This window comes from Tribolium madens, unplaced genomic scaffold (assembly GCF_015345945.1).
Source record: "Tribolium madens isolate multiple individuals breed KSU strain unplaced genomic scaffold, Tmad_KSU_1.1 Scaffold_7;HRSCAF=85;Tcas5.2_LG10, whole genome shotgun sequence".
NCBI classification, from domain to species: domain Eukaryota; kingdom Metazoa; phylum Arthropoda; class Insecta; order Coleoptera; family Tenebrionidae; genus Tribolium; species Tribolium madens.
Genome location: NW_025401050.1, coordinates 3,875,778 through 3,888,142, shown reverse-complemented (window position 1 = coordinate 3,888,142; position 12,365 = coordinate 3,875,778). Strand labels below are relative to the sequence as shown.

Below are 12,365 nucleotides of genomic sequence, written 5' to 3'. Positions count from 1 at the left end.
ATTTATTTATTTATTTATTTATTTATTTATTTATTTTTATTCACCTGGTATGAAACGAATAAATCCTTCTATGTGGATAATGTAGTTGCCTGCAAATGAATTTTAGTTTTGCATATCGATGCATATTTGGCATATATTCGAGCATACTTTTGTGAAAATACATGCGTATATTTTACGTATTTTTCGTGCATATATATAATCCGAGCCTTATTTATCACTAACACTATTTTCATACCAACGCCTCGACATTATTTAGATTTTGTAAAATTATTGGAATCACAGATTTAAAATTCGAATTTGATGCCTATGATTTTCAGAACCAAATTAAAAAAAAATCTTGTATAAAACACGATGCAAAACGGTCTTCACGTTTATTGAAAAACACGCTCATTTTGCAACTTGTTGCATAAATAGCTATTTTTGTATACGCTCCCGAAAATAGCTGTCATTTGAGTCTCTCCGGACTCAATGTTATTTTAATACTCAGTCCCCAAAAAAAACAGGTTTTCCGGACGAAAAAATTAATTTGGTTAATATGGTGGCGAATTTTTTATTTTAATTTTAATAAAAGGTGTAAATTTGTTTTTTGGGAGCTTTAGCAAAAAAATGTTGTTTGTAACACGTACCTAAAACGTTTTTACGGACTCATCTGCTAAAAACTTATTTTAGGCACTTGTTCTCACATACATCAAATGTCAAATAAAAAATTAATTTAAAAAACGCTCAATAGAAAAAATTGTGTAAAAAACGCGTGCATTGTGATATCGCCATTGCTTGGCTCGTGTCACAAACTACTCGTATTACAATGACAGTGTTTGTAATACTTGTTTTTTAATATCTATTTTTAGCTAACATACATCTAATTTGAATTGTTCTAACATGTTTATTACTTATTATTTAGATAAAAGTAAAAGGTTGTACGTTGGTAAACTAATTATGCAATTTTCAGTTCACAGCTTTTTAAATAGATTTTGTATCCTTTCGCGACCCACGTGTTATTTTTAACAAACTTATTTGTTGTTTTGTTTGTTTTTTGAATGTGAAATCTAAAACAACATAATTTTAATTGATATTAATAATATTTTAAAAACAACACAAAAAACATGTGAAAATATTTTAGAAATATTTTAATAACCTTTCTGAATACGCATAAAGTCTATGAAAGTGGAAACCGGCATTTCATATTACATATTTTATTTTATATTATTTTCATTTATTATATAAAATGTTATTTTTATTGTTATTATTATATTAGTTGCTGACGCTAATAAAAGCTGATTAAAACTCGAAACATCAAAGCCAGTAATTAATTTTCGTTAAAAGTCAATGCCGTGGATGCATTTAACAATAAAATTTATAAAATTCACTAATCAGATTTGTTTAAAAGTTTCATAATTTTTTTTTAATTCTACCAAAAAAATATATAAAACCAAATCAGCTTCCCACATTGTTGTGACAAACTACCAAAGTTTCGACTAAATCATCTCTTTATTGAGTAAATTCAGTATCAGTTTTTTGTTACTGACCTTCGCTAAAATTAATGACAACCGCATGCTAAAATACCCTTAGATAAGATCAACGCTCTGTTACACTTCAAACTTCAAAGAGAAGAGCATAAAAAGACAAAAGGGGGAAAGTAGGGAAAACTGTCTGGTATACTGGCTATATTTATCTACATTTTTTGTTTAGTAAGCTCAAAAAATTTAACTAAGACTCGATTTAGCACATGTTTAAAACTTTAAATATCTGATCAAAGTAAACTATTATTAAAATTAAGTTGGCAACAAGGATTAACGCTGATGTCATTTTTTCTCCTGTTTCTATGTTTTTCAATGTGTCACAAGCTACTTTGATCAGAAAATTATTGAACGAATAATAGTAATACATATATAATTAAATTATTATTAAATCTAATATATGTTTTTAAGAATTTTGTTGTTGAAATTAATTTAAACACAATTTGATTTTTTTTTAATGTTTTATTGAAATTTTAAAATAATTTACATAAATGTTTGTCGCAGTGTTAATTAAATTGATGATGTTAGAACGTATACAGGGTGAGTTTTAAATGCGACGTCAAAAATACTCACTAGCAAATAATATTAAAATTATAGGTTTTTCATTCTATTTCGTAATAACTCACTGTGTAGTTCATTTATTTGCATACGACTACGACCCATACGACAAAAATGGTGGATGCGCAGGGTATGAGCTTAAATTATATACACAGTGATTGCCACTTTGTTATTAAAGGTTTAAACATATTGTTTTCTTTAAATAAGCTTTTATTAAATCAACCCAAAACCTCCAATAATGTGTAGGTGTGAATACCCACATTTATGCAGTTATGCATCAAGTATGACATTTAAAGCAAGCATAGAAGCATGATTGTTCTGCTCTTTCACTCACTCCTACGCTACACATTCATTCAAAGGTGTATATCAATGAGCTCCCAACATTAATATACATAATTATAATTAATTACACCTTTCAGATATTAATCAAAAATGATACAACCGTGACTAGGTATAAATACATATATTAACCTAAATTTATTAATAAAAAATCACTCATTTTTATGTCGTCTCGGTACGTAATTATTTATTTTCACTGTCAAATGTAACTGTTTTTATACAGGATGCGCCAAAACTCGCGCCCCAGACACCAGGAACATAGAAAATATGTTTTAAAAAAATAACTATAAAAAATTCGAACTTATGAGAGTTGAAATTTTGCACTTTGACGCTATTTATTTCTGTTTTTTTGCTACAGGCTATTAGAAGAGAAAACAAGGACGCTGTATCCTAAATTGTAAATCTAATGTTATTTGTGGCTTTTATTAGCAATATTACTAGATAATTATAAAGAAATATATATAAATTATCAGTATCATTAAATAGCCATAAAAAATGTCAAATGTCAAAAAATAAATGTCAAAATTTTTTGACAGACAGAACTTTTTTCCCATGTTTCTGGTATCTTATCTGACTTGAAATTTTTCTCTGAGGCGCGAGTTCTAACACACCCTGTATACATACTACAAAGAATTGACATTATGTTATTATGTTTTTTTAGACAGAACAAAAATTTTATTGGGTAAATAGATACGGAAATAGGTATGGTATACGTATCAAATTATTTATTACTGTAGACAGAATGATATGAAAATCACTGAAAAACTGAACTGAAAACTAAAAAAATTGTCAACGACATGACACAAAATGTAAATATAGTTATCTTTGTTACCTACAGTTTTTGCATACAAATCGCTGTTGTTTCCGGACGAGGCAAAGCCGAGTCTGGAATAGCAGATATATCCGCAAACCTTTTAAGTATGTGTGTTACAAACAACATTTTTTTTTGTTAAAGCTCCCAAAAAACGAATTCACACATCTTATTAATTAAACTTTCGCTACCATAGAAGCCAAATTGACTTTTTCGTCCAGAAAAACTGTATATTGGTTACTGAGTACCTAAAATAACAACCATTTTACGTACTATTTTATTGAATCCGGAAAAGACTCATTTTCGGGAGCGTATACAAAAAAATGTTAACTGATGCTAATAATCATTGGTGACAGAGATATTAGTTTCCCAATCGGTAAAAGTGCATAAAAGCTTTTCCCTAAATAATATCCAAAAGTGGTCATTATTGCAAAGTAATCCAGACGGCGCCCTTCGTTTATTTAGACGTCGACGCCAACATCATCAATACCGAATGGATATGGGTTACTAAGCAGCATTTTGTACTGGTCTTTATCTTCCATAATTACAAATTGATGAAGAATTACATGCTAAATCGCAACAAATTGTTTTTATTTAAAAAAGCAGTTTGTTTTTCACAGAGTGCTTAAATAAGCTCATTTCTACAAAAAAGCGAAGCCAATTCCAATTTATCAAATTAAAATTAAACTTTGGATTAAATATTAATGGGTCTCTTTGTATTGATATTTCTGCACAATTTGAGTTAATATCTTTTTCTAAATTAAAGCCGGGCTGGCACATTTGCCAATAAAAAAAAACTATCAAAAATTGCAAAAAACTATAAAAAATAAAACCTGTTCACTAATAAACTATTCCAAAAACCTTAATTGTTATTTTCACATTTTTCAGTCGAATATTTAATATTGCAAAAATAAAAAATAAATTGTTCTAGTTTTTTTAAGTTAATTAACTTTCAACAAACTTGTTCATTTTTTTAACTATTTTAGAATTTTGTGTCAAAAAGTTTTAAAACGGTGTGTTTTATCAAAGGTGTCAAACTATTTCAAAAATTAAGAAATTAAACCAGTGAAAGTTTGATTAAAAAAAGATACTTACTTAAAAAAAATTCGATGATGCAGTGAGTTAATAGTTCAACTTTTGAACATAAATATTTTAATATTTGAACATTTAAAGGTTTAAAATATGGAATAAAAAAATATGACTTTATCGAGTTGGGAATTTCAAAAACCACAAATAAAATATTTTAAAAAAGAAAAAATATATAAAAATTTAGGCTATGAAAGTTAATAAACTAGAGTTTTTAATAATTAATTATTAAAAAGTCTTCTTTCCTTATCAAATACTTGTCAAGAGATTTTAAGAAATTCAACTCTACGTCTAATCAAACTTTTTATTATTCGACACTGTCAAAATTTACGGTTTTTCTCCAGTGTAAGAAAGTTTTGACAACTGTTTGGCATTTCTCAAAACGAAACGTCAAATTATTTTTAACAGATTTAAAGCAAGTTTAGCCTTATTGAGTCTAATTCGAGGAATAAAATGTTGTATTCAACTCGTTTGAGTGTAAATCGGACGCTTTATTCCACCTCGTGGATAATAAACTTTGTTGACAAACAAACATTGTTTGAAGGACCTTCAGTAACGTGTGTTTTATATTATTTTAAATGTTATGTTTTTTGTACTATATTTAAAAAAAAAGGAAATTAGGAGTGAGATTATTTTTGGGTGTCGGAAAATTCTACTCGAATTGACATTTGTCATTGTGCGTATAATATAGAAATAAATTCACATTTTTTTTTCATAATCGCCACCAAAGATTCAGAAAATTGGTAAGTTTATTAGAAGCAATTTCATTTCCAACGGCATTGCCACTAACGTTAAAAATCACGCAAAATAAAAAACGTTTTTTTTCTTACAATTTTATTTTAACAGAGAAATCATTCTAGTGACCCTTTTCAACTCTCAATTACCAATATTTATTATAGTTTGTGTTATATTATATTTGAAATAGTTTTAAAAAAATCCAATTCCATTTATGTGTGTAGAAAATAGCAGCGTTATCTAGTAAAAAATTTAATACGTTCCTGTGAAAGCAAAGTGCAAGCATCCCTTTCGAAACACGTGTTTTAGATGAAGCAGAAAGCTGCAAAGTGACGTCACAACCGCCATGATAACACGTGACGTCAGCCGCCTAAGATCGATAACTAACTGCAGTACCAGGATATCGTGATGAGCTAATTGAGTCCCTATCGGTTTATTTTCAATAAGTTTTTCCATATTTTATTGCCCATAATGTTTATTATTTGTAAAGTGCTTCCACAATAAATAATCTTCGTCATTTACACGACATTCTTCATATTAATGTGTGTAATGGTGACTGTTTTATTATTTCAGGACTGCGTGACCGTTTATCATTTTATAACTAATTAATTATTGCTAGTGTGTTAAACTGAAACCTCAATTCGGTATTGAATTTATGCTTCAACCAAACGAATATTTAGACGTGTTTTTAATCGATATGCTTTAAACTCTACTTTGTATACATACTGTGACAACAATTGTACATAAAACAACACGATATTTTCACATTCAATTACATTAAATTCAAGTCATTTTTATTGAATTTTAAGAAGTTTAAGATCACTGTGAAAGTCGATAATTATTATTTTAAGACGTTACCTAAGTACGAGTTTGCTCTAAAGAATGAAAAAAGCAGAGAGAAACCTCATAACGGGAATTCTAAAAGATATGCTCACAGACCTGGAAGCAACCACCGTATGATTCAATAACTTTTCATCGTTCATTCAAAATGGCAAACAACAATATTTTTAAAAAACATTTGAATTCACAAACCTCAAAAAGATTACATTTTTCATGACCATGGCATTTAATTCTGTCATTTTGACACAAATGTGTCTGCTTTTTGACGTTGGCGTATAAATTTATTAATAAATGTTGTCTGAAGAAATTTGCAAATAAAATAGTATCTGTTATGCGGTAGAAGTAAATTTATGTGGTTCAACTGAAGTCGATCAGTTTTACCACATAAAGTGTCACGTTTACCCCTAATAACATAATCTACTATTTGTTTGATTATATACATTTAGGGACTTTCTGTGTATAGCATACTCGTACATAGCCCTCCCCTATGTATGCAATTATAGAAAACAATTTAATATTAATTTTAAACAATTTTTTCAACATTTTTTTCATGTTCCTGGTATCTTACCCATTTTTCTCTGTGACGCGAGTTCTGGCGCACCCTATATACTTGTCAAATATGCTTAATACCTAATATGTAAAAATAAAATTTTGTAAGAACTTGAATATATCATTTGATACAATTTTTATGATTCTTTTATACAGGGTGCTATTTGAACTACTAAATAGACTATGATACCATTTTAATGTAAAATCGTATATTAAAACTAATATTTTCGGCATATTTAACAAAAAATATTTGATATACAACAAAAAAACTAACCAGTGTGAAAATTACAACTAAGAGTGCCAAATTTGACACTCGATTAACACAAAAAGACAACAATAGTTATTACGTATAACAAGGTATTATAATTGAATTTTTGTATCACAAATATAACCAATATAAGTGTAAACTAATTATTTCAATGCTTTTTTTTTGAAATAGTAATTCTGTAAATTATGTATAAATCGAAAAAATATAAAAACATTTTTACACAACGTGCAGACTTTACAGACTATTTTATCAATATTACGAACTATTTTGTCAACTTTTTAGACAATTTCAATTAATGACGTCAGTTCGAAAATGTACTACTTTAAGTTACTTAATGATTTTGAGAAAAAAACATTTATAAAACTTTAATCAACATTACACAGCTTGCGCACTTTACGCACGAAGTCAATGACATGAATCCGGAGAAGTACTACGATTTTACGAACTATTTTGGGTTACTTTAAAGACTATTTCGTTCACTATGCTGAGAATTTTCCAAAATTCAAAAAGTAAATAGAATGCATACACAGTTCGCAAGTTCAGTAAAACGTATTGATTAAATTAGAGAAACTGCAACTGCAATTTTGGCTGAAAACTAACACATTTTTAATTAAGGAGCTACTGAAGATAGTGTTGCAAAATACAAATGTAACAGGTGTTCATTTAAATTTGGGGTCGTAGTTGGCAGTGACTATGTGTTGTGAACAGACCACAATTTTTATACGCCCGGCGAGGTCATATTAATAACTTTCAATTCGATGGTTCGTTCACAATCAAACTTTCATGGATGGCTTTGGCTCCAAATTTATATTTAATGTATTTATGTCAAACAACTCACAAACAACTTTGGTTTATCACTTTTAGCGTATCATAGATAAAAATCCTTTAGGATATTTTAAATGTGCATTGGGTTAATAAAATTTTTAAAATCTGAAATAATGGCACCATTTTTGCTTAATCATCTTTATTTCATAATTAAGTGTAATATTCCGATGAGGCAAAATCTGTGCCAACTCATCGAACTCTAAGAGTTCTCAATTACTTTATTCGAAGAAAATCGATACACTTTATACACTTCATACCATAAATGAATAATGACTATTTAATTAATGTAATACTCAAATTAAACTCAAACTAAAATAATTTTTTGGCTTCGGCAACTGTAATGTTTACACATTTTTAACAACAACGGTAACTCATTTTTACAAAACATTTGTCAGGCTTAGAGAGAAAGTAACACGAAAATTTTAGGCTTTCAGAGACCCCAAAAATAAGATGCTTAATGCTAAATAAATTTCAATACCAAGAGCATTCAAAAAAACAAATCAAAATATAAATTAATCGACAAACTATCCTTGGCTAAAAAGTTTTGTACATTATTTGTGCGTTAGGTATTTTCAGTTTTATAAAAGCACTCTGCTTTGCTTCGTGCTTCAATATTAAAACTATTAACCACTAATTATTACAGTGGAATTTCACAAAACTAGCTCAACTGTAATTTTTGAAAATACCTACATATTTTTATTCAACAGAAAAAAATAATAAGTAGATACCAAAATTTTGTTTCTTGTGAATGTGAACTCTAATAAGTACTAAAAATTTTTGCGAAATAAAAAAAAAATATGTGGACAAAACATTCTGCAACCATTTCGCTTCCAATGAATTAATTAAAAGAAATAACAACAAAATTGTTTCTAAATCGATCTTATTAGCAGCTTTCATATTCCGTTCCACCCTGTATACAGTTATAACAATATTTAACTTGATTATAATTTGAAGTTACAAACTATGATACATCGAGCAAGTTTCTGATGTTCTATTTTATCTACTGTCATAGTTAAATTTATCTACGATCAAGAAATTAGAGCAACATAACAGGAAATAACTCGTTTGTATGTATCTCCAGTATACACTACAGATAGTTAAAAACAGATTTTTTCGCCAATACGACTTACTTATTTATTTTTCCATTCGAATTAAAAATATGTAAAGCTCGTCTACGTAACACCACTTCGACACAGAAGTAATTGCGCGTCACTAAATATTTCTATTTGATTTAACTAGCGGAATTACTTAAAGAGATACAAGAGTTGTTTATCTTACATTTTATAATAGGTGGTAAATAGGATGACAATGGTCCAACCAAAAGCTTTTACACAAATTGATTTTGAAACATCATTCATAAACTGAAATGTATCAGAAATAGAAGTAAATTTTTGAAATGAAAAATTATGTAAAAAAAAATCTTTTATTAAAAAAAAAATATTGTTAGCTCTAGCTCTAGCTCTACTTCTGAAGTTTAGAGGAAAAAACTATACAGAGTAATAACGCTAATACTAATTATGTTTTAGGGTTAAAAATAGCATATAAAGTTACTTTTACCCCGTATAATATACACTATTTTATCTGCAAATTTCTCATATAAAAATTCTATTAAAAATGAAGGATTATTCGCCAACATAAAAAAGGGCCACTTTTGAGTCTAAAATATCACAGCATAAAAATAGAACTTTTGTTAAGGTAATCTAGACAAAAAAAAATATTTTATTTTTAATTAATTATTTTTTGTATACCTAAATGAAAGAATGTAAATAAAGGAATGTTTAATTTGAGTGTTTCATTATTCGTTAAGTTTAAATCTCTTTAGTTGAATTGCCAAAGAATTATACAGGGTGATGAAAAAAAGGCGCCCACGATTGAAACAGGCGCGTCCTTTTTTATTGAAACATTGTGACCATCATTCCAAAAATAGTCTAAATAGATTCTTTTTAAAATTTAAACAGTTTGTCTAACAGCACAAAGCGGCAATATTGCACAATTTTCTTTTACTAAAAAACTATTTCACTCAGGTATTTTTCGTATCTAGGAAACCAGTACTAACAGATATTATCACCCGCATAAAATAAAAAACTGTAAAGTTTACATAATTTTATTATTCCAATACGATACGACCAAAAGGTATCTAATGATTTCAATTAATTTTAATCGTTGACTTTTTGACTTTAATCGTTCAAATTTCACAGAAAAAACAACATTGAAAATTGATTTTTTTTGTTGCTACCGTTTCTAATAATTGAATATTACTTGGACATTTTCTGTATCCTATCATATTTGCAATGTTTCAACATTGATAAATTTTCTTTGAAGCCAAGAAATGGTATCCTAACATCTTCAATAAAGTTTATTTCAATAGGCTTTTTACACATTTTTTTTAAGAACACCGTCAACTGTATCAAAATCTAGACTTAAACAATGAAATTATTTTAAAACTGTTAATGATATAGATTTCTCCTTTCTAAAAAGGAAAGTCTATATCTTACTGATAAGAGCACAAATCCAATTTTGGTCTTCGAATTCGTCTTTAATAAAAGATCACTTATAACGTGTGGGATAACATGGGCGCCTTTTTTTTATCATACTGTATTTCACCAGTGAGAAATTATAGTTTAAAAATCATTGCAATTTTTGAAATACTGTTTTAGTATTAACTTATAATGTTCAAATAAAAAATCAATACCTATTGATTAAAATGCAAAAAGCTAAAACAATTTGAATCGTTTGCATTCTGATAACAGTATCGGTTTAATTTGATAGACGACAAGGAGATAAGATGCACATGCGGCAAATGTCCCAAAATGTTAAAATTTCATCAAGTTTTTAATAAGTGTTTATTAGATTAATAAAAAAATGTTTTAGTTTTTCTTCCAAGAATAAAACAATATCACAAAAAACTCAAATTATAATTACCCGTTAAACATACTTACGGCAAAATTGAATATTAGGTAGATTTTTTAATAATAGTGATAAATATTTTGTAAAAAAACATTTAACAATTATTAAATTCAATACCACTATTCATATCAACACAAACAAAATTTCTAACCTTTTTCTTGACATCCAAGGACAATTGCTTATCAAAATGTTTTTAAGTAAAATTGTCTCTACATTCAATAATACCTAAACAATAAGAGAAAGTACCTTACACCAAAATTTATTAACTTTACAATAATTGTAACGTCTATAAATAATAATTATATTAAGACATTGTTTTTGTCCACGGCAAAATTATAAAAAAGCTTAAAACTACTCGATTTTAAGATGCAGTTTCACGTAATTCATTAAGGTCTAATATTAAATAATAATTAATAAATCATTGAATCAAAAATAAAAACTAAGTGCTACAAATCATGCATATTTGCTGATTAGATATACCAACTCATAAAAAAGTAATTAAAATGATAATACAAAAATCTGATTCAATACATGCCCATTCCTAGTTATTTTAGTGCCTACTGAACAATGGGAAATGGTTTTTTGATATTTATTTATTGTTTAGAAAACTTTTACTCATAGCTAGCTTTACTTCGAAAAAGGCAGATTTATAAACAAAAATTTTATGGCAAAAACAGCTGCTCTTGATTCCTGATTTCTTGTTTCTTAATTTTTTTTTCATTAAATTCAAAAATGTCAGACAACCATTGTTGAATGTTACATCAATCAAAAGCTACACAAACAAGTTATAAATATACAGAGTGTTCTATTAAACGTAGATGACACATATTTTGCTTTTTTTTTGAATTCAAATATGTACATACATACTTCAGAAACGTACATTTTGCATAATTGCCAAATTAAAATAGCCTGATTATAAATAGTTTAAGAAAAACATATTATTGCAAAAATCTGAATCTTTCTACTTATACCCGCTGCAGTAATAGAGTTTTGTATCACTTTTTATTATTATTTTGCGTTCGAAAAGTATCTTTTTATTCCTTGTTTGCTTTAACGATTTTATCAAAAACAGTGTATCTTAAAAAACGATTGTCACAGACAAGTGTTAGGTACAAGACACGAAAGGTTCTAACATGTGTTTTTTATATTATTTTTTATTAGGCGTTTTTTAAATTTAATTTTTTATTATATTTGAACAAAATCTAAACAGCGACATCTGCACAAATACGAAGATACTTATAAATACAATTTTTTAAATATTTTTTCTTCACCGATTTATTTAGTAAGAGAGTTTTTTTATAAAAATTATAGTTAAAACAAGTAAAGCTTATTTTTCTATTTCGGTGTCACAATGAACATTTTGTGTAATTGAAAACAGTTGCTTAAAATGCAATTTTGTGACACTGTTTTTTGGCGACATTTTATGCAATATTTTAGTCATCAATTATTGAATATTTAAAGTTGAATTTACATAACTCAATTTTTGCAAATTTACAGAGGGAAGTGGCCCCTATAAATTGACCGCGACTTTACTCGTATCACAATGAAAGTGTTTGTAACACTTGTTTTTTAATATAGATACTATTTTTCTAATATTTAAAATATACAGATTGTCCAAGAAATTATTTAAAAATAATGGGTCTGCTGAGTAACTACATCAAAATTTTATTTAAAATACTTCTTTCAACATATGCGAAGTGAATAAAAGGCAAGATGGCAAGTAAGTAAATTTAATTTAAAACTCCAAATATGCACAATTTGGCTTTTTTATTTATTTTTAGAACAGCCTGTATGCATTTATACATTAACAGTATTTACACTCATTTTTAAAAATTTGCTACTAATTTTCACAGAATACCCTCAAAATATGGCTTTCATTTTTATTTTTTCTAAACTATATTGTAATATTTATATAATATACCCAAAAAAT

At 27.5% G+C, this 12,365-nt stretch overlaps 1 protein-coding gene across 1 annotated transcript in view; it reads right to left on the bottom strand.

Moving 5' to 3' along the window:
- Positions 1-12,365, bottom strand: part of LOC123010365 (voltage-dependent calcium channel type A subunit alpha-1-like) — a 61,356-nt gene that overhangs the window by 47,058 nt on the left and 1,933 nt on the right. The gene's annotated exons all lie outside the window — the stretch shown is intronic.